The sequence below is a fragment of the Nomascus leucogenys genome, chromosome 22a, assembly GCF_006542625.1.
Source record: "Nomascus leucogenys isolate Asia chromosome 22a, Asia_NLE_v1, whole genome shotgun sequence".
Taxonomy (NCBI): Eukaryota; Metazoa; Chordata; class Mammalia; order Primates; family Hylobatidae; genus Nomascus; species Nomascus leucogenys.
In genome coordinates, this window is record NC_044402.1 from 18,137,197 (window position 1) to 18,161,814 (window position 24,618).

Genomic DNA, 24,618 nt, shown 5'->3' on the forward strand with positions numbered 1-24,618 from the left:
GTACTTATGTCTGGCTTAATTTCATACCTAGAACCCTCCTTGCTAATGTCTTTACTAATCAAACAGTCTCCAAGAAAGGATCTGAGCACATTCGTTGGCACTGTGTATCCTCACCTACTGGCTTTGACCCCTAAAAGTCCCCTGGCAATATTTAATGGAAATATTATGACTTACTAGAAGGATTTCAGACTTTTGAAGGTGAAGAAAGTGGTATTTATTTTTTAAGAGACAGTGGCCCTTCATGAAATCAGACCTGCCTATCTTAGGGCTTACTCAGAATGCCCAGATGCCATCTGCCTTTTCTCAAATTCCTGGATTTGGAGAAAGACGACAGGGGATGCTGAGTGTTTTGGTAAACTGGAACTTGCACACATTGCCTAAAGCGTGCTCTTTCTAAGGCTCTCGCTGGTGAAAGCAAGTGACAACGCTTTAATGCAAACCCAGTACTGCCAAATCCACTAGTGATTCCAGAAATCAGATATCTATGTGAAATATTCCCAATTTAAAAACACTGGAATCTAAGTTACATTTTTTTTTAGATGGAATCTCACTCTGTCACCCAGGCTGGAGTGCAGTGGCACGATCTCGGCTCATTGCAACCTCCGCCTCCTGTGTTCAAGTGATTCTCCTGCCTCAGCCTCCTGAGTAGCTGGGACTACAGGCATGCACCATCACGCCCCACTAATTTTTGTATTTTTAGTTGAGACGGGGTTTCACCATATTGGTCAGGCTGGTCTTGAACTCCTGACATTGTGATCCGACTGCCTCAGCCTCCTCCTCAAGTGCCAGGATCACAGGCATAAACCACTGCGCCCGGCCTCTAAGTTAATTTTTAAGAAAACATTGCATAGAACAAGTGAAGCACCCCTCTAGACTACCTCCTACCTGCAGGCCTCCAGCTAATAATCCCTGACACTTAGCAAATGAGAGTGAGTACAAGGCTAGTAGCTCCACTAGAAGAGAAATGTGCTAAAAATCTCTTACATTAAAAGCACCAAGAAATGACTCAGTAGAGTTAAATATGGGACAACGACATGAACACAGCTCTTGAGAAATCTCTTTACTCAGATATGAAAATCAGCCAATGTGCCTTTGCTATCATCCAAGTCCTGTAAGACTCACCAGTGTGTGCTTCTAGAATCCAGATGATCATTTCTTGCAGGGTTTTCCACCCACTGAACCGGAGATCCAGAGAAAGAGGTTGGTCAGCACCAGATTGTGGAGCAGAGAAAGAAATACCTAGAACTTTGGACTTTGTCTGAAAGCAGCATTATTTTCAGAGAGGTCTGAGGAGTGCTAAAAAAGGGCAGAGAGCCCAGTCTATGTTCTCCTCTACACAGAGCGGGGCTACAGATGGCAAACTGAGCATGAAATAAAATAAAACAAAACATCACTGGAGTTCACCAGGGCTGCTGACATAATACGGTGGCTGAGTCTCCCCTTGTTCTGGAAAACTTTCTTCTTGTGAAGCCACTGCCCCTTTATACTCCAGGTTACCATTACCATTCTGGGAGAATTTACGCTAAAATATTATATATATATATCTGATTCGAGGCTTTTTTTTTTTTTTTTTTGGTAAGACCATGAAAGTCCCTCTGGTACAGAATGTCACTAAGCATAAATTATGCAAAAACCTTGATTTGGATAAAATGATTTGCCTTTCAGACATTCTTTCCTATTTGTGCATGTCAAAGCAACTTACACCTTTTAGCATAATCAATGCAATTGATTTGTTCAGTGAGATGCATGAATGATTGAGGTACTGCAGAACTCATCGTCTTATTTCAAGGTAAAGAATCGTCCATGACCTATAGAACTGGCTTTGTTCAAATGGCAGTTCTGAATCAAAGTAAATGAGTCATAATATGTTCATTTAATCTTCCTAGCTAGATGCCATTCTTCCATCCTCTCTCTCTTTTTCTTTCTCCCTACTTACCTCCCAGTTCTCCTGTATTAGCTTTGGGATTTTTAAAAATTCCTCAGAAAGAACTTAATCCTGGCTAACTTAAGCAGAAGAGTATTTATTGGAAGGTTTTTGAGGGCTCAAAATTAAGAAAATAGAGAAGGTGAGTTAGGAATGAGTGCTTCCTGATTTGAAGGCTCTGTTGGGGCAGCTCCAGCAAGAACACTCAAAGTGGTAGGATTCTGGCTGGGAAGTCATAGAACTATCACTCCCTTTCATGCTTGCATTATTTGGTCAACAGAAACTGGTAGCAAATGCAGCAATAGGTTTAGTGAGGATGGATGACTGCCAACTTCTTTCCATTTTCTTACTGGACATTCAATCAGATTATGCCCCAGTCTCCCATGCAAATAGATGCAACCATGTAACAGAGTTGTGGCCATCGGAATGGGCAGAAGTAACATGGGCCCTGCCAGGTGGGTAATAGAAAACCCTCTCATGGACAGCTTACCATTCTCTTTCTCCAATCTGCCAGTGAAATGATGAGGACTCTGAGGATATAGAGTGTAGCTTTTTCTAGCTGTCAATCTGTTATTTATGTTTTCTTAAATTTCCAATCCACTAGGAAGCCACATGTGCTGGGTGAGTCTGACCACAACCAAAATGGTCTATACTCTGTTGAGTGAGAAAAATCCACTCACCATGAACTTGAATATTGCAGCAATGGCCAGTTTCTAAAGTTTCCATATGCTCTCCCTCAATTTCCGTACTTCCCTCATTGAGACCATTCATAAACGGCTCCTGGGCTAATCCAAGCCATGGACTGGCACTGGCCTGTGAATGAAAGTTTGCATGGCACTGATCTGGAGAAGTGGTGCCATGTTGGAAGGAACCTGGTCCTTGAGCCACCCCTTGGAGTGGAGCTGCTCAGGAAAACCAACAAACTGGAGACACCTGAGTTGTCACTTTCATAACAACAACAAAAAATCTATATTTAGCTTCTGAAATTAGGGGGTCAGTTGACAGAACCTAACAATGCAGATTACAGGTACAGTGCTTACCCCCTTCTTGCCAGAAAGCAGTCAGTCTCCTGCGTGGGCATTAACAGGAAGCAGGACACACACTGGATAAAAATAAGAGGAAAACCCCAAATCAGAGCTTGAAAATGGAGGTAAAAAATGACATACTGTTTTTTCATAGCACGTTTTTTTCCTAATTACCAAAATGATGTACATAGCCACCCTCACTTTTGGCAATGTCTCTAATGCCTCCAGAATGGATGGCTTAAGATGTAAAGTGGCCTTTGACTGCAGTGATGTCTCTGTGTCTTACATTATAGTCAATTGCACACCTCTCTCTCTCTCTCTCTCTCTCTCACACACACACACACACACCACACACACACACACACACACACAGAGAGAGAGAGAGAGGTAGAAAACTATTTGAGGGTAGGAATAAAAAGGTGCTCTTGTCTTCTCTCCAGTGCGAAGGGCACGAGCATACAGCTGAAGCTCCAGATGGTTTTACTGAATCACTTGATAAATATGAACATCCTCATTTTGGTAGCCATGCGGCTACATTATCTCAATTTTGCCATCCCTTTAGTCCCCACCTGCACAGCTGCAGGACCTCAAGGACCCCCTCCTCAGCTTCCCTCTTCCACCCACCCACCAACCGCCAAGTTTCCCAGGAGTTCCTTGTCGCACAGTTCTCTGGATGGCCTTGGACTGATCCTGTTCCTTCTTCAATCTTGCTTGTAGTTCTCAGGAATAACTGTACAATGTGCTGAGAATGCAACAGCCTGAGATAGGCAGGAACTAACCAGAACAGCTCAGGGTCTGCTCCATTTCTCCCTAGAAACAGGATGTTCTTTGGTGCTTTAGCCCAGCCTGTCATGTTGTCCCTGGGATATATAACCCAGGGCAGGCTGCATTCTGAGGTCCTTCAGCTGAGGTGTAAGTGAAGTACATGCAGATGAGGAGATTCCATTCATCCCAGGCCGATTTCCTGAGCCTTGGGGGGCCAACTTGCAATGAGTTGTAGGCTTCTGTTGTCCTTTGTCTATTGTTCCCATCTGTAAATCATACATCCATTTCATGTAACTTGTTGTGCTTAAGTGGGGCCTGTCTCAGCAGACTGACACAAGCTGGTAACCAGTGCACAGTGAACCTGCTTCAGACTGCTCATCTATGCTCAGGAAATATTCACTTAATCTTTTCATCCCTAATCTGCTTTTGAGGTTTACGTGGGCATTTGAGCCAGCCATGTCTCTCATATAATCCTACTCCCTGATATGCCAGCATATTGCTACGGTCCAGCAGGTACTGCATTTACCATCTGGTCACCAGCCTGGGCATCAGGGAGGCTCCACTGGAAGATAATGGCCTTCCCTCCACCACTTTATTGTGACAAGCCCATAGGCATTGGAGTCAAACACAATTAGGTTCAAAACTCAAATCTGCCACTTTGTGATTTTGGATAAGTCACGATATCTCTAAACCTATATTTAACCAGCTATTTAAAAAAATGAGTTAATAGGAGCCCCGAAGTGATAGTTTATGTTTCATAATCAAATGAGAAAACATACGTACAGCCCCCAGAAGGATAATTAGTCCATTTAGTAAGCATTCAATAAATATTAGCCACCAGAATTATCAGAACAGCTATTGATGTCAATGGAGTTGTTATAAACAATTATTGATGTCATCAGAGATGACTATTTCCTCTTCTGTTCTATACTACTGAGTTCTCAGTCCTAGACCCAGGTTTCTCTTAATCCTGTGATAGCAAGATTTTAAATAAGCACTTCAGTCTCTTTCTATAGTCACTGACTCTTTATGGTGGCATTTGTACCACCTGCACATGGGACTCTGTGTTTACTGAGGTATGGGCATAGAAGAGGAAACTTGTTACTCCTTTTTTTTTGTATATTTATTTGTCTGACTACCTAAACACCGGCATTTATTTTGATTTTTTTATGTAAAGGTACAAACCATGCTCCTGCTACTACTTAAGACATGTGCATGAAGAAAATATTTATTTTTTCTGAACATCTAAGCCAGCCAAACACACTTTCTGGTGATAAATTATGCCCCAATGGCTTTTTCTGATGAAGAGGCTCATGGCTTATAGTGAAAGGCTGTAGCTGCCCATATCGCAGTTATTACCATATAAATGCTTATTTCTGTCATGGATGTGCATAATCATGAAATGTGCTACCTTCCAAGTAGGAATGTGCAACAGATTGTTTTGCAGAACGTTATAGCATCTTATAGTATTGCAATATTTATGGTTGAATTTTCTTTTTCAGTATAAGCAGGTATAATAATTTCCTCCTAATATGTCATTATGAACTTTCTTAGACTTGACTAAAGACCAGAAGTAGATGATTTTGCTGGCACATGTGGACAACCTTAGCAATCCCCCCAGTATTGGTATAATTTATGTATTACACTTTAAATATCCTATCTATTCTGAGACATAAAATAGTTTGAATATTTTTGACTGAATTAACTAATGAACTGATAAACAATTTGAGGACTTACTTTTGAAATCCAGATTTTTGAAATCTAAAGAGGTACTAACATGCATCTTGCTTTCAAATTCAATAACCTAAATGGCATCAGCCTGGAAATTGTGGGTGGCGTGATGTCTCATCTCTGATATAGGCAAAATTATTGTGGATCTTTATTGTTTACCGTTGTATCTTCAGGGGCCTGTGACTTATCGATTAATCATTTATTGAAAGGATTCACAGCTTAGTAAATATTTGTGAATTGCACTTTGTTTATATTTGGAGACTCTCCTTTCCCCTTTGTGATCACCACCATGAGCTTGTGAGCTTGAATGTCCTTGCCAAGGACCACTGTGCCTTTTCCCCCATCTTTTACTCATCTATTCCCACTTACTTGTTTGTAGCAAGCACACTCACAGTAGTACCTGTGCCATGGATATTTGCAATTAACAAGGAGCAGAAACCTTAAAATGAAACAATAGCAATCTGACTGGTAAACTTTCAGGCAGAATGATGATTTTAGACATCTGCTTCTTCTTAGAGCCCCAGTACCACACTTGTTTGTGGTCACCAACTCTCATCTGCCTAATATTGCTCTGTTGAACTTAAAAAACAGCTGGACTAAATTGCGCAAATGCACTACTGTTTTTAAATAACTATTTTCAGTTACAAACAAAATTGGGTGTTTTAATATTTTGAATGCAAGGGCCAACTTGTGTACTTTCATGTACAACTTCTTTTACATATTTGACTCTTGATTGCTTCTTAATGTGGTATCTCATTTCCACCAGCAGTATTAGTCAGTGTTATTATTTGGACCAGCATGCTGCATATCCTAGTTCTCTGAAAGATGCTGCTAATAGCTGAACCCAAACAAACAAACCACATCACTTTATTTAATACTTATATTAATTTATTTCAAATATAGGTATATACTTTAAGTAAAATATACCAGATTTAGATTCTGCCAAGAGTAACACAGATTCCAAGAAGAATGACTTAAACAGAAATTTGTTTCTCTATTACATAAAAGAAGCCTATAGGTGGTATTCCAGCACTGCTATAGTAGCTCTATGAAATCACCTATGATCCAGCTTACTGTTCCACCTAGCATGGAGATTCAGTACTCATGGTCCCAGATGGCTGCTGTATATCCAGCCATCAAAATCTTATTTCATACTGCAGAATGAAGGGAAAAAGAAGGGTATTGTATTAGTCCATTTTCACACTGCTATAAAGAACTACCTGAGAATGGGTAATTTATAAAGAAAACAGATTTAATTGACTCACAGTTACGCATGGCTGGAGAGGCCTCAGGAAATTTACAATCACAGCAGAAGGCAAAGGGGAAGCAAGGCACGTCTTACATGGTGGCAGGAGAGAGAGAGCAGAGAAGTGCCACACCTTTAAATCATTACATCTCATGAGAACTCACTATCATGAGAACAGCAAGAGGGAAGTCTGCCCCCATGATCTAATCACCTCCCATCAGGTCCCTCCCCTGACAGATGAGGATTACAACTCCACATGAGATTTGGGTGGAGACACGGAGCCAAACCATATCATTTCACCCCTGGTCCCTCCCAAAACTCATGGTCTTCCCACTTTTCAAAACCTGATCATACCTTCCCAACAGTCCCCCAAAGTCTTAATTCATTCCAGAGTTAACCCCAAAGTCCAAGTCCAAAGTCGCATCTGAGACAAGGCAGATCCCTATCAACTATGAGCCTGTAAAATCAAAAGCAAGTAAGTTACTTTCAAGATACAATGGGGCTACAGGCATTGGGTAAATGCTTCCATTCAAAATGGGAGAAATTGGACAAAACAAAGGGCATATAGGCCCCATGCAATTCTGAAAGCCAGCAGGGCAGTTATTAAATCTTAAGACTCCAAAATAATCTCCTTTGACTTCATATCTCAAATCCAGGACATGCTGAAGCAAGAGTTGGGCTCCCAAGGCCTTGGAAATCTCCAATCCTGTGGCACTGCAGGGTTCAGTCCCTGTGGCTGCTTTCACAGGCTGGCGTTGAATGACTGTGGCTTTTGGAGGCACACAATGCAATCTTTCAGTGGATCTGTCTTTCTGGGGTCTGGAGGACAGTGGCTCTCTCCTCACAGCTCCAATAGGCAGTGCCCCAGTGTGAACTCTGTGTGGCAGCTCCAACCCCACGTTTCCCCTCTACACTGCCTTCATAGAGGTTCTCCATGAGGGCTCCGCTCATGCAACAGACTTCTGCCTGGACATCCAGGTGTTCCCATACATCCTCTGAAATCTAGGCAAAGGCTTCAAACTCTTGCCTTCTGTGCACCTGTAGGCCTAACACCATGTAGAAGCCACCAAGGCTTGGGGCTTGTACCCTTTGAAGCAATGGCCTGAACTGTACCTTGGCCTCTTTTAGCCAGAGCTGGAACTGGAGCTTCTGGGACACAGGGCACCATTTCAGGAGGCTGTACAGAGCAGAGGGCCCTGGGCCTGGCCCAAGAAACCAATTTTCCCTCCTAGGCCTCTGGGCCTGTTACAAGAGGGGCTGCTGCTAAGGTCTCTGACATGCCCTAGAGACATTTTCCCATTGTTATGGCTATTAACATTTGGCTCCTCTTTACTTATGCAAATTTATGCAGCCTTGAATTTCTCCCCAGAAAATGGCTTTTTCTTTTCTACCACATGATCAGGCTGTAAATTTTCCAAACTTTTATGCTCTGCTACCCTTTTAAACATAAGTTCTAATTTTGGACCATCTCTTTGTGAACTTATATGACTCTACACGTTTGGAAACAGCCAGGTCACATCTTGAAGGCTTTGCTGCTTAGAAATTTCTTCTGCTAGATACCACAAATCATCTCTCTCATGTTCAAAGCTCCACAGATCTCTAGGGCAGGGGCAAAATGCCACTAGTCTCTTTGCTAAAGCATAGCAAGAGTGACTTGCTATTGGAACTATTCCCATTAAGTTCCTCCTTTCCATCTGAGACCACCTCAGCCTGGACTTCATTGTCCATATCACTATCAGCATTCTGGTCACAACCATTCAACAGGTCTCTAAGAAGTTCTAAACATTCCCTCATCTTCCTCTCTTATTCTGAGGCCTCCAAACTGTTCCAGCCTCTGCCCATTACCCAGTTCCAAATTTGCTTCCACATTTTCAGGTATAGCAGTTTCCCACTCTCCTGGTACCAATTTTATGTATTAGTTCATTTTCACATTGCTAGAAATAACTACATGAGACTGGGTAATTTATAAAAAAAAGGTTTAATTGATTTACAGTTCTCCATGGCTGGGGAAGCCTCAGGAAACTTACAATCATGGCAGAAGGCAATGGGGAAACAAGACATGTCTTACAGGGTGGCAGGAGAGAGAGAAGGGGGAAGTGCCACATTTTAAACCATCAAATCTCGTGAGAACTCACTCACTATCATGAGAACAGGATGGGGGAAATCTCCCTGTGATCCAGTCACCTCCCACCAGGTCGCTTCCTTGACACGTGGGGATTAAAATTCCACAAGAGATTTAGATGCCTGGACATCCAGGTGTTCCCATACCTCCTCTGAAATGTAGGCAAGTGCTCCAAACTCTTGCCTTCTGTGCACTTGCAGGCCTAACATCATGTAGAAGCCACCAAGGCTTGGGGCTTTTGTACCCTTTGAAGACAGAGCCAAACCATATCAAGTATATACTCACTAAAAAGTGCTTCTGGAATATCTCAACATTATTTACACTTAAGTTTCACTGGTCAGAACTTAGTCACATGGCCACATTTCACTTCAGATAAGTCTGGTAAAAGCAGTTTTTAGCTGTGCAGCAATGTTATCAACTACAAATACAGATTACGCCACAAAAAGGGAATCACTATCAGATAATGTGTTCATTTTCTCTTGCTCTACAACATATCATCACCAATTTAGTGGCCTAAACCAATTATCCATTTATTATCTCATTGCTTCTATGAGTCAGAAGTCTGGAAATACTTGAGTTCGGTTTTCTGCCCAGTTTCTCACAAGGCTGAAATCAAGGTGTCAACTGGGTTTCAAACTCATTTGAAGTCTCAACTAGGAAAGGACCTACTTCCAAGAGCTTTCAGGTTGCTGGCAAAATGTATTTGCCTAGGGTTATAGAGTTCATAACATCTTGCTTCTTCAAGCTAGCAACAGAGAAAGTGTCTCTGCTACTTTGAATCTTTAACTTCAGGGAAGGTGTGGACCTGCTTTTAAAGGGATCACCTAATTATGTCGGGTGCATCCAGAATAATCTCCTTTTTTTTATTAACTCACAATTGACTGATTGGGCACCTAATGGCTTCTTCAAAGTCCCTTCACTCTTGCCATATTGGTTAGAAGCAAGTCACAGGTTCCATCAACACTCAAGGGCATGGGATTATACATAGAGTGACTCATTGGGGACCACCCTGGGGTGTTTAGGCATATGATTGGCAATATTTGCCCCACACAATATATGATAGTTCTTTTTAAGCTACAGTCATCCATTAAACAATGATGTGTCAGATCCAAAAAAAGAGTTGCCTGAGAAATTATTTGATGGATTTATGCAAGATATTTAAGCTACTCAATGCTGCATAAGCAAAATTTAGCTGCCACTGGTTAAACTGATGGATGCCATCTATTCAAGTTAGTTGTTTGTCTTATAATTTCAACATATGCTTGTGATATGGCTTGGCTATGTCCCCACCCAAATCTCATCTTGAATGGTGGCTCCCATAATTCCCACATGTCATGGGAGGGACCCAGTGTGAGGTAATTGAATCATGGGGGCAGATTTTTCCTGTGCTGTTCTCATGATAATGAGTAAGTCTCATGAACTTTGATGGATTTATAAAGGGGAGATCCCCTGCACATGCTCTTCTGCCTGCTGCCACATAAGACATGACTCTTTGCTCCTCCTTGGCTTTCTGCCATGATTGTGAAGCCTTCTCAGCCATGTGGAACTGTGAGTCAATTAAACCTCTTTCCTAATCCCAGCACTTTGGGAGGCCAAGGCAGACAGATCATGAGGTCAGCAGTTCGAGACCAGCCTGGCCAACATGGTGAAACCCCGTCTCTACTAAAATACAAAAATTAGCCAGGCAACGTGGTGCGTGCCTATGATCCCAGCTACTCAGGAGGCTGAGGCAGGAGAATCACTTGAACCCAGGAGGTGGAGGTTGCAGTGAGCTGAGATTGCACCACTGCACTCCAGCCTGGGCAAAAGTGAGACTCCATCTCAAAACAAAACAAAACAACAAAACATCTTTCCTTTATAAATTACCCAGTTTGGGGTATGTCTTTATTAGCAGTGTGAGAACAGAATAATGCAGTTTGTATTATTTTATAAAGTAATTTAACTTTTATTTTTAAATTTCACACTGTCAGAAATTAAAAATAATTTTTGCTATTCACTGTAAGTGCACATTGTAGTTGATAAGTACCAGTTCATCATTGTATCAAAAATTGTAACTAAAAATTCTCAATGTCAAAAGAATTTGAGAAATTCTAACCTTGACAATACCAATGGGTTTTTTGAATAGCGGTGAGAGTGGCTAGGAGTTTAACTCTTTCCATCAAATGCAGTCTCTTAATAGCGCTTTCACTTAAAGATGATTATTTAATAAGATTGCCAAGTCTGCAGCAATAAGACTGTCATCAAAAAGAAGCAGTGATATACTGCAGAAAATACTTAACACTTATGTATCCACAGGTCTCCTGGCTCGTGTCTATATCCAATAAGAAGAGTAATAAAGAAGAAGAAAAAAGTACCTGGTCTGTGAATAGATATTAAAAAGTTTGGATATTAACGTTCATGCATTTACTTGATTTAGGGACTGTCTTGGAAGCCTTCCCATTTGCTTTGTAATTCTATTAGTCTTAGTTATCTGGCTTCTTAGTCCTTATATGAGAAGAGAAATAATTGAACAAGCAGAGATTGAGACCCCAGGAGTGCCAAGAAGTGGCTTCCTTACGGAAAGACAGAACAAACACAAAACAGAACTAGTTCAAAATTTTGTGTGTGGAATGGTGAGACCATTTATTTCAGGGACATGACACCATGTGTCACTACATCTTTATAAACTGAACCATTCACAGGTAATCATAATCATAAGCTCAGGTTATAAAATGTATTGAATGCCTTTTACAAAGTTTCCAAACATGAATGATTCTTATTTTTTAAATTTTTTTCCCACAACATTACAATGAACTGATGGCTCTAAATGTATGAAAAAGGAGCTAAAATGTAGTAAGTCCTCAGTGATGTTAGTTGTTATTATCTATAACTGTTTATCACCTATGATTAGTTATTATTTGTAACTATAACAGTCGGTTTTGTGCAGCTATCACAGAATATCGTAGCCTGGGTCATTTATAAAAGAACAGAAATTTATTTCTCACAGCTCTGGAGGCTGGAAAGTCCAAGATCAAGGCACTGGCATCTGGAGTCCTCACATGGCAGCAGGCAGGAGGGCAAAAAGGCAATGAATGCTGTTTTCTCACCTGAGAGAAGAGCAGAAGAGAGTGAATCCACTCCCTCAAGACGTTTTATAATGCATTAATCTATTCATAATGGCAGAGCCCTCATGACCTAAACACCTCCAGAAAGGCTCAGTCTCCCAACACTGTCGCACTGGGGATTAAGTTTCCAACACATGAATGTTAAGGGACGTATTCAGACCACAGCATCATTACTTCTTGGCTAACCTCAGCCATGATAATTATCAATCTTAATATCTCCCATTTCATATCAGCATATCCTGATTCCCTTTCTAAGACACAATTAACCCAGGAGTTTTCTAACAATTTGGGGTCCATATTGGCCCAGCTAGGCTCTCATTCTCTTATTTTTGTAGCTAAGAGTCAGGAGAGCAGTATGAGGATTCCTCAAAAAATTAAAAATACAACTACCATGTGATTCAGCAATTACACTTCTGGGTATATGTGCACAAAAAATAACAAACATTTTGAAGAGACATCTGCACCCTCATCTTCCTTGCAGTATTTTTCACAATATTGAAGATACAGAAACTGTTCATTGACAGATGAGTGGACTAAAAAATGTGGTATATGTATGTGCGTGTGTAAAGATATATATATATATTATATATATGAATATTATTCTCATAAGAAGTAGATCTTAACCATTTGTGACAACATGGATGAGCCTGCAGGACATTATGCAAGTGAAATAAGCTAGACACAGAGAGAAAAATACAGTATGATATCACTTATATGTGGAATCTAAAAATGTCAAACTTTAGAAGCAGAGAGGAGAGTGGTGTCTGCCAGGGACTGGAATGTGGGGAAAAATAGGGAGATACTGGAAGATAAATAAGTTCTGGGGATCTAAAGTACATCATGATGACTCTAGTTAATAATACCGCATTGTTTACTTGAAATTCTATAGCAGTGTCCTCACTGCACACACATACACACACAGATAGTGTAACTGTGGATGGTGGTGGATATTAATTAATTTGACTGTGATAATCAGGATACAATGCATATGTAATCAAATCATCACATTGTTCACCTGGGATATGTACGATTTTATTTGTCAATTAAACTTTTTTTTTAAAAGAAATACATTAAATACATTAAAAATGTCTTATAGGTGTCTGTACATGGTATAAAACCACTCCAACTTTAAGAGCCTTATGTGGATCTGATCACTGAAGTTGCTTGGTGACTGAACACTTACTTTTCTAGTTATGGCACAGTTCCATGTGCCAACAAACAATTCAACAAATAAATGTGCAAGGACAATAGGTTGCCATGGAAACCAGTATTACAATGCCCAAAGTCATCTAGCTCTATGACAGTGATGCATTAATGAGATGTTTCAGCAGTTAGTGTGCTCTGGAAAAGTGTGTGCCTGCAAGGCTATGTATGTTCCCCTCTTAACACTTAACATAAGAATCTCATTTTGAGGTAGTTACTTTGTACATCATCATGCGAGATAAAATATAGATGGATATTTTCGTAATGCATCTTTTTTTAAAAAAAACCAGATATTGCAAATGCATCACTTTATTGTTCTTGTTATATATCCTGTGGGTGTAAGAATAATGGTTCCATTAGAATTTTATGTATCTCCTGAACCAGGGAATGGTCAATTATTGGCAACAATCACAGTCCCCACACCTCCCTAATGGCTAGTGGCCCACACTGTAAATTAAGTACAAGACATAGAGCAAGCAGAAAATGTGGACCCCTGCTTTGGCTAATTTAAAAGGTGTTTCATAACATTAACCCTGCGTGGAGAAATTTCTGCCAGTTGCCACAGTACCATAGGAATATGTGTAGAGTATGGATGTCAGATTTGGGTGCTGCATTTTGAGACTGTCATTAACTATCTGGATGGTTACCAGGGTAATGAAGGACGTGGAAACTGCACTGAATGGTTGAGTGATTGGTTGGAGGAAATGGGATGATTTCACTCAGGTAAAGGAAAATTTGGGGAAGACATCGCAGCTGCCTTCAAATATTTGAAAGCCTGTGAAGGAAAGCTGACAAATTCTGCTTTAAGTGGTCATAATTTGAACCATAGTTAGAAATTACAGGTTAGAAATCAGGCTCCATATAAGAAGGGGCTTTAAAATAATTAGAGCTATCCACCAAAGCAATGGTCTACTCTGCGAAGAAGTAAATGCGTACTCTTTAACATATCATTTCTTTGGAAATGTTCAAACAAACCCTGATGAATGTGATTGTGGATAGGCTTATTATATAGCAGGGGGAGTTAGACTAGATGATATTTTGGGTTTCTTTTATCTTAGGATTTACCTGACTTTCCCTCTTTCCCTCATGCCTCTGCTGTTTTGCTTTTGCACATTATCCTCAAATAGAAAGAATCTTCAGCAAAGAAACAGAGAGACTGACAATAATATTTCATTCATTCCACAGCCATACCTGTGTGCCTTACACATGCGAGCCACCCCTATGTGGGAGAAATTCATGGAGACTGTGGGTGCTTGTTTTTATAGGTTGGTTCTGCACCATTATCCTGTAATATCAATGAAAGAATAAATTAAGATCATACTAAATGATCTCTTGGAGTTGATCAGACCAAGGAGGCTTTTGCTTCCTGTCATATACTACAGCCTGCTAGATGTGGCCTCATGCCACCTGTTCTGTCTTTTGACCCTCACTTAGCTTCAGCTCAGTGCACCTGGTTGATAGCATAGTCTACACAATCTTAAAAAAAATTGCTGTTGCAAAGCATTTCAGAATGCATCCTTTTAGTTCTGGTAGCCTAGTTTCAAACTTTTTAGAGTTTTAAGGTAAGATTTATTTCCCCTAGAAAAGTTGATTGCAGAGTGCTAGTGAGCTCCCATAATTGAAAGTGTCAAGGGTCACTTGTGAAAGGAGGTAGAGCTGGCAGCTCTGCTGTGACAACTGAATAGATTTGCTGTTTAGTAACTACATCTTCACATTTGGTGAAATCTCCATCTCTGGCCTTGGGCCAAGTGCTCTGTGAGTACTCACTGAATGTGAGTTGGCAGAAATGATTTGTTCAGAGGCTATTTCCACGTAGCCCGTTCAGATTCACTCACACTTAATTGGCTTGGCAGTTTTTCTATTTAGGCTTAATAGAGGCTTTCTCCAGGACGGCACGGCAATGAGGGGTTGGGATTGTACTATGTCAAACTGTGTGTTCCAGCTTTTGACTAGCTATTGGAAATTGCAAGAATTTCTGGGAACATCATAAATGTGTTCTACAAAGGTGTCTTAAATTCATTTCAACTTTGAAAAGACAATGTAAGTTACATAGAACATTTTTGGAGTTTCAGGAAGTACAAAATATTAGGAGAATTAGACAATACCTGCTTAGGTTTTGGGAAAAATGGATATTGAGAAGTTATGAAGACTAATATATTGGACAAAATAATGCTTTGATAAAAACAATAGTAGTGCCATACTTTCACTACTCCTTTTGAATTGAAGAAAAAATGGAAGAAACAGGCTGATGTATCCTGTGTTTGGTGATTCTGCTGGCAGAAGTAGTGAGGAAAAAGACTGAATTTGCTTTTAACCCACTACATATCCCAGGAATGTATAGTTATGGCATAGAGATAACATGCTGAAAGTGTTCTTAGTATTTGTCAAAAAGAAGGGAGTGTGGAAGAGGAAAAGCTCTCCAGCCCTGGGTTATTGGGACTTAGGTTGCATTTCTGACCCCAGTAGGGTGTTCTTTGTCCCTTAGACCTGCCAGACTCTGTCTTTGTGGGTTGACTACAGGCAGCACGTTGCTCTTGTTCTCCAAACCAAAGTCAGCTATGTCAATCTCATTTCATTTTCAGCTTTGTGTGAAGCCATTCTCTTCGATATTTTTGACACACATTCTTAGATCAGATCCATATGCTTATTAATTCCAAAAGAAATCCAGTGGAAATCCGATCTGGGCAATTTATGACTCCTCAAACCCTGGAAAGATTATGAAAATATTTTAATAATAAATTACAATATGCAGTTATTCCAGAAATTTTTTGTCACTTATCTTCATAACCATAAATTATTTCATACCTAATTACAAACAGGCAGACTGAATAATTGTCTTCATTGAGGGATGTTTGACACTGAGAAAGTATAGCCTTATTTTATAAACCTTTTAATGTTCAGACTATAAATATGTCACAGCTAAGGAGTACTGCATCTTCAAGTATATTAAAGCCACTCTTGTGTAACCAAACATAATGGGATTTTTAAATGAATTATAACTAAAGTACTTAACAAACAACTTTTTAAACTTTCAACATGTATAAAGCTATTTGAAACTGTCCATTTCGTGTTAAATGTCCAAAGTATATTCTTAGCCATTTGGCAAAAATTTTGTATTGGTGGAGGCTTTGTCAAGATATAGATTTAATAGAAATTAAATTATTTGATAGAAAATTTAATAGCTGTTCTCCTCTCATATGCATAAGCTATCACATCAATGAGGTGTCAGAGCTCTGTTTTGTGTTTGCGAGAGTTTTGGAACAAAAGCAATGCATATGCATTTAATAAGAGGATTGTCCATCTGTATTTTGGTGCCTTGGAATGAAGTAATGAAGTTGTTAAAAACACAAGCCTTTCCTTTTCAATTCACACCACAGAATGGCTGTCTGGACCTTGAGTAAGAGTCTGAATCTTTATCTAGTCAGTCATTCATTCATTGCCCTGTGTATGTTATTTCAGAATTCTTATGACAGATTGTAATAGCCAGTTTATATAAATCTTCAGTTGACATCAAGATTGGTTCTTAAACTCTAGAAGAGTAAGGGCTCTGTTTTGATCACCACTGTATTCTGGAAAATAAATGAACATGTTTTGAATGAATGAATGAATGCATACATATTTATTGAAGTGTTGCTTGTTGGAATTTGGAAATATAAGGACAAGCAAAAAGCCCCTGCTGTCAAAGACCCTACTCTTCAAAATAGAGAATGATTCCATCAGCTTGTGAATCTGGAGAGCTTCAAAGAGAAATGTAGTGAATCCAGCACCATCTGCCATTTTGCTTTGGTGTTTAACAGGCAGTGACTTTGTGCAAGATGTACTGCCAGAGCATCTGGCTACAGCATTCTAGGCCTGACGGTTATAAAGGTTTGTTGACTTGCCTTGGGCCCAATTTAATTATGGGCAGAAGGACCCTACACTCCTAAATTTATGAGAAACCACTGCATTGTAAAGTCCTTTTGGTAGCAGAAAAAGGGGTGCCACCTTCATCTGAAAGAGATATGTTGGCCATGTCCATCAAAACCCATTGAGGTGACACAGTCTGCACAGTGGCATGAGGAATAATGTGAATGACGCTACTAGGGAATCACTTTTGCAGTATTTGAGCCTTGCTCTCAGAATAGAATGTTTTCTATTGAATTTATTGCAACACCAGTAGCCCAAGGTCCAAGGTGTGTATATTCGAGGCCTAGACTGGGGCCTTTGTTATAATCTCCATGGATTCTGGGTCAGGGAGGAACAAGTTATTGAGCTTGGGCAGTGCACAAATCTCAGCTGTGATTCCAGTGAGCTAAGAAAAAGTCGAGCCTAAAATAAATTATTGAATCTTATATCTTTAAGCACAATTCTATTCCAACAATAAGAAATAACCTGCATGAAGCAAAACCTTCTTTACCACTAGGAACTGATTACAACAATTTGAAAAGACAAAAAAATCTTCCTTTCTTTCTGCACCTTCTCTGATGATATATTCTAAATTCAGAGTATAAGCGTGGGGACCTAATTAATATTTTTATTTCATAAATAACAAACATCTCAGGCAATGGGGGAAATTCTAACCAAAGGAAGAGCAAAGGATTTAAGTGGTCTTCCCTTGTTCCCCCACTGCTTGTTGTTAAAAAGAAAAAAAAAAGTCAGATCTTTCTCCTTGTCCAATGGTGTTTTCTTCTTATCAGAACATCAGGAAATATAAAACTGAGGTTGACTGGGGTTCATGCTTTTCACTTCATCTTTCTGGTATCACTTCTGTGAATGCAGTTATTCTGGGAATAAAATTCATCCTTTGGCCTAAATGATGGTGAGAGAGAATGCCCCCCTCCAGCTGTTTGAGATTGTGGGTTGTTATCATGGATTAAAGAAAGATTACAAAACAGAACAGAGCAAAACAAGCAGGGCAGGTGGTACTGGATGGGATGGTCATCTGCTGGGTTATTTCAAAGAATGGTTCCATAGGGATATTTCATAATACAGGGGAATTTTGCTTAAAAATACGTACTTTCCTTTTTCCTCCCATCAACTTTGCCCTCTTGTCTCATCAACTCATTTCCAATAAAGTTGATTGTCTGATGCTGTTGTGCATCAAAAAAGTGAGAGACCTCTGTGGACTTCTCTTTTTGCTTTGTTTATGATAGCAAGAGCCAAAGCACACAGGGCCTGTTGAGTGTATCAGTCAGAGAAGTCAAAGAGAGTTTGTTTTATGCCAGGAAGACTCTGAAAGTCTTTATTGATTTTACTTTTTAAATTTAAGAACTAAATATTTTCCTCTTTCTAAAACTCAATGGATAAAGAGTGATGTGAATAAAGTCCAATGGGTCAGCCAAGGAGGTCACACCTAAAGAATGTTTCACATCAGCTGTTATCATTTCTGTATGCGTGTACACACATACCACTCAGAAGATGGAGCACACAAATCATAATAGCAAAGGTCCCATAATAATTCTGAAGCCTTGAGGAGGCCACAGGAAGTTCCTCTTGGGTTGTGTATTGGACTTGATCTCTCATAATTTAATGTCTGGCCTGGCAAGGTTAGGCGGAGATGACTTGTGGAGCTGAACTCCTCGGATGGCCTCCATTGCTCTCCCAGAGCCCTGGGACAAAAGTCCCTTTTCTATGTGTGTGATGTGGAGGGCAAGTTACATGATCTTCTCTTTAAAATCCTCATCCCTATGAAATGGGAATCTCCTGCTTCTGTCTCTGGACCATAGAGCTGAACACTGAGTCAGCCAAGCAAGCTTCCTTGATGTTAGACAGGATGGTATAGGGTTCAGAGCATGGAGTCTAGATCCAGAGTGCTAGCTGCAAATACTGGCTTTGCCATTGACCAGCAGCCAGCTGGGAGTAAGTTCTACTAACCTAGGAGCAGGGAAGGTTCTTCACCTGTAAGATGGGGGGACAATGGCAGGCTGTGCCTGAAACAAAGCAGTGCTGCAGGGCTTATTGTTATGATTGACACTTATTATTATTCACTCATTCATCCGTTTCTGAATCCAGTACGTATTCACTCAGTGCCAACTCTATACAAGACACTGTGTGCTAGGATCTAGGCTGTAGTGGTAAAAATCAATAAGCTTTTCCTTAGAGATTCCAATTTGGCATGCAGAGACAACGTGTAAAAAACATAGATATATTATTAAGATAATTTTAGATTTAATAAGTGCTGGTGATAAGTGTGATAAGAAGGAGATAAAGCAGGGTAAGTAGAGAATACATGGTGGGGACTTCTTTGGATCAAGGTACGCAAAGATGCCCCCTCCCAGGATCAGAAGCAATTTTACCACAAAGAGAAGGAACCATGGGCCTCAGGGACCTTCTTGTGCCCGGGCCCCTTCCAAGGCTGCAGATGTGTTTTTATATGTAGTTGTGTGTTCTTTTTCATAAAAGATTCCCAAAGGTGTATAAGTTTCAGACCCCATAAAACCTGGACGTGCCTCTGCTGATGCAGTAATAAGTGAGGAACCACTTGATGGTAAGTGGGGGCAGCACATCTCAGAGGAAGTGCCTTCCAGGTAGCGGCAGCCAAGAGCTTCAAGCTGGAGGAATGTCAAGAGGCCAGTGTGGTGAGGGCTAAGTGAGCTTAGAAAGACAGACAGGTAGGGCCTTGCTAACTGAGTAAGCGAGCTCTTCAGGTTTGCTCTAGGTTGATGTGAGTTGCATGTGTCTCCCCCCCAAAAGATATGTTGAAGTCCTGAGGCTCAGAATCAGAATGTAATCTTATTTGGAAATAGCATCTTTATTGATATAATAGAGTTAAAATTACATCATTAGGGTGGGCCTAATAAAAAGGCCTGGTGTCCTTATGAAAAGGGGAGATTTGGGCACAGAGACAGACAACCATAGATAGAAGATGAACGAAGACACAGACACAATGCCATTTGAAGCTAGAGAAGTAGAAAGATCCCTCTATGAGCAGAGGAATGCCAAAAATTGCTAGCACACCACAGAAGCTAGAGGAGGCAGAGAGGGATTGCCCTATGGGTTTCAGAGGGGCTGTGGCCCTGCCAACACCTTGATTTCAGACTTCTAGCCTCCAGAATTGTAAGACAATAAATTTTTGTCCTTTACAACCACCCAGTTTGTGGAACTTTATGATAGTCCCTAGAAAACAAATACAGATGAAAAGACATTGGAGGATTTTAAGTCTATGAGTGACAGGATTTACATTTACATAAGATGACACCTGCTTTGTAAAGAGTACATTGAAAGGAAGTGGAAGAAAATAAACCAGTCTGGGACTTGGAGGGATCCAGGTCTTAGGTGATGTTGGCAGGGACTGTGGTCATGGCTGTGGAAACAAAAAAATAGATGGGCCTTATTAAGGTAGGGGTGAGAAAAAAAAAGAAAAAGAAAAATGTCAATGGTTCCCAGATGAGTTTTTGACAGTTGACCTGATGAGATTTGCCAGTGGGTTGGACATAGGGAGTAAGGATGACTAAATCCTTGAGATTTTCCATCCATCTTACCTAGTATGTGGTCTGTCTTCTAGCTGAGAAACATTCAAAGTGCCTCTGAAATCCTTACTCACCAATTTCATGGCACCATTTCACTTAATAATCTCTCTTGTTTATTAACTTTAATGGCATTGTATCATTTAGTTCCCACGCTACGAGGAAATCCGTTATGCCAGATGATTCCACAATAATGATCATCATACTTACATGAGTTGTACATGAGTGCACTGTTTGTTTTTGCTGATTACTGGTGCAGTTTTGAACCCATTAAAGCCCTAAAGCTCTGCCAATAGACACCTAAATAAGGCCCTATAATCCTGAAGAAGAATTTAGTATGTGGTTGTTGAGCTACTAAACTCTCCCCAGCTACACTACTGTTTCAGTCATTGAGAGTTTAACGGAGGAGAAAATCAGAATGTATTGATTTTCTCTTCTGCCCCTTGGAAGAGGCATTCCAAGTTGTTTTTATGATGTTTTGAAGCACATGTGACAGTGCCTTTTAAGGATTAGAGAAAATCCAAATCTGCTACATGAACGTAGAGCCAGCTTTCACTTGGGGTTTGGCTTGGAGCGAATGTAAAGCCATGTGTCAGGAACACAAGGCAGAGGGAAATTGGGACAGACTTTCTCTCCTTAGAAGCACGTGTGTGTGTGTGTGTTCATGTGCCAAGCATTCTGACCACAGGTCAGATTCAAGCACTGAGTTTTCCATGCTGATTTCAAGGATTATACTTCAGCTCTGTGAAACTTTTGGACATTTGCTCACAGCTCCTTTTTACAATTTTGTATGTAAAAAATATCACTAGAAATAACCCCTTATAGTTTTAAATTCCCCTAAAGCTACTGCCAGACACCTCTTCCTTTGTCCCTTTCCTTTTTTCCACTACCTTTTTTTTTTCTCTCTTCCTCTCTATTAATTTAGATCACGAGGTCATATATTTTTGGGGTCATGGATATGAAAGATTACAGAAACTTGCCCAAGCAAAAATGTTTTAATGATGAACACATGTCAAGGGGCCATAAGGCACATTTAGTAAGAGTTTGTGGGCACAGACACGTTGCTGAAATAGAGCACTGGGATGGGAGTGGCTGAATCTGGGATTTATTTCTGACTTTTACTACCTCTCTGACCCTCAGAATTTTTTATCTATGAAAGATGTGGATAATGATCATTGTAGTGAAGGTCTGATGAAACAATGTATGTGAAAGGACTTAACAAACTGTTAAGTGCTAGATTAGATGCAAGTGAGGTATTGCTACTAGGGATCTTCAAAATAAAATACTATGCTGACTTGGAATGAATTTCAGGATTTGTTGTGAAGTAAAACTAAGCAAAACAAAAAGCAATATGTATGGTGTGATTTGCATTTATGTGAATTTTTATTTAAAAGAAAACCAGAAGTAACGTGTGCATTTGTGTCCAATGTATAGAAAAACAATGGGAAGAGCCAGGCGCTGTGGCTTACACCTGTAATCCCAGTACTTTGAGAGGCTGAGGTGGGTGGATCACCTGAGGTCAGGAGTTCCACACTAGCCTGGCCAACATGGCGAAACCTTATCTCTACTAAAAATACAAAAACTAGCTGGGCCTGGTGGCGTGTGCCTGTAATTCCAGCTACTCGGGGGGCTGAGGCAGGAGAATCACTTGAACCAAGGAGGAGGAGGTTGCAATGAGCTGACATTGAGCCACTGCACTCCGGCCTGGGCGACAGAGTGTGACTCTATATCAAAAAGAAAAGAAAGCAAGAAAGAAAAATGATGGGATGGATGTGATGCACAGATCTGTGGTCATATCTCAGACAGGAGACACTGGTTATCTCTGCGGAAGGAACAAGCTGGAGCCAGCTAAGGGGACACTTTGCATATTGAACTCTCATATTGCATGACAGGGATGTTTTATGTCCTGTCGACCCTTGAACAGCGTGGATTTGAACTACATGGTTTCACTTTTATGTGGATTTTCTTCAGCTGCTGCTGCCCCTGAGACAGTAAGACCGACTCCTCCTCTTTCTCCTCCTACACTATGTGAGGACGAGAATGAAGACCTTTGTGATGATCCACTTCCAACGAATGATTAGTAAATATATTTTCTCTTTCTGATGATATTCTTAATAATATTTTCTTTTCTGTAGCTTACTTCATTGTAAGAATCAGTTTATCGTACATATAATACACAAATATGTGTTAATTGACTGCTTATGTTATCACTGAGGTGCCTGGTCAACAGTAGGCTTTCAGTAAAGTTTTTGGGGATTGAAAAGTTATAATTGGATTTTCAACTGTGCAGGGGTTTGGCATCCTTAACTCCCATGTTGTTCAAGCGTCAGCTGTATTACTGAATAAAATACAGATAAAATAAAACCAAGTTAAGCCTTTTAAGTTAAAAATGTAATCACTAAGAGACTGTGGTCAACAATGGAGGTCATGACAGTAAAATTCTGCTTTTGTTATTTATCCAAGTTACATTTTGTCATTCATCTCCTCAGTCAGCAACAAATACTTCTTCAGTACTTTGTGTCAGTTCTGCAGTCTACCAGGCACTGATCCTCCCCCCAAAATACAATGGAATGGTTTCTTTGTAGTTGGCATCCTTTACAATGTTTAAATTCTTGTGACATCCTGGACTGTAAGGGAAACAAATATTTCCAATAGGATGAAGATAAAACTATATTTAAAGATAAAGAATTGTGGCATGCTCGGTTACCTACTTAATATTCATTTCACCTTCTTTCCTATAAAGAGGATCTTCATTGTGTTCAGACAGTAACACACCCAGAACCTCAGGTCATGATCATGAGATCCTGTTGTCTCTTTTCTTATTTCCCTTGTAGCTAAGAGTATCCATGTGACCTGAACCTGGGTGCGTGGGTCCTTGAAAAATTTTTGCTTTCTTACTACTCTTCCTTCTTCCCACTGGAATGTAAATGTAAAGGGTGGAGCTGCAGCAGCCATCTTGCTATCACAAAAGAAAGATTGAGAGAATAGCAGCCAAGAGTTGACCTTAATGTTGTTGAACCACTGAATCAATGCTGTAAACAATCTATCTCCAAAATTCTTGGTATGTGAGAAACTAAACTACTATTTATTTAAGTTGGATTGTCTGTTAAGTGCAGCTGAATGTCTTCCTAATTGATATAGAAATGCATTTAAAAAATAGCATGTACACTTTTTAGTATGAGCTAAGAAAATAAGAACACAGCACATTGAACCCAATTTTGCATATGCAAACCCCAAAGAACCCTGGTACACTTTCGTAGAATATTAATGTGAAACCTAAGTTTGGGGAATGTCTCTGATGGGAAATTGGGAAACAGAAAGTGCCAGAGACCGATCTATGGTGCAAAGATAAATTTTGGTTAGAAAGAAAAGAGCAAGAACATGCACAGAAATGTGTAGCAGAACCAGGCTGTGGGCAGGAACCAGAGGAGCTGTCTACTATGGTTGTATTTAATATGACTGCTGATGATAAAGCTCTGATTTTTTTATCTGGCCCAAATTCCTATCTAAGGTGTCTGGAGAGTCATGCCTTACAAACCATACATTCTCATCAGATGGGTTTTATTTAACCCCATATATTGTGACTTACTTTCCAGTCTGACTCTGGCATAACATTATGTGACAAAAAAGAAAGTCAAAATATCTTACCCCAAAACATCTTTCTTTGTCATATTTTGAAATGGCCCTGCAAATCTGTCCTTTGTGGGGGGAAATTTATATCTGTAAAGAATCTCTATTAACATAGCTATATCCTTTTCTTCCAGGCCCTCCCAATCCTGAAGAGATTAAGTAAGAGTCTAGCACCTTTTAAAGGTCTGAATAGGAAACATTTGTCATCTATTCCCCCTAAGAATAGCCACTGTAAGACTTCAAAAGAACTTTGGTCTCCACAATCTTTTATCTTAACCTGAACATTTCTTTTCTATGGAACCCAGGTCTTTAGACAAACTCAACCAATTGTCAACCAGAAAATGTTTAAATGTTTCTATAGCCTGGAAGCCCCCTCCTCCCCACCACCACCCCATTCCACTTTGAGTTGTCTGGTCTTTCTAG

The 24,618-nt window shown here is 40.1% G+C and overlaps 1 long non-coding RNA gene across 1 annotated transcript; it reads left to right on the top strand.

The window, feature by feature from the left end:
- The first annotated feature begins 2,221 nt into the window (after positions 1–2,221).
- On the top strand, positions 2,222–23,674 carry LOC115832495. Its single transcript, XR_004028011.1, has 3 exons — positions 2,222–2,379; positions 22,537–22,645; positions 23,400–23,674. It is a non-coding gene; the product is annotated as an uncharacterized LOC115832495 (long non-coding RNA).
- Positions 23,675–24,618: the final 944 nt, after the last annotated feature.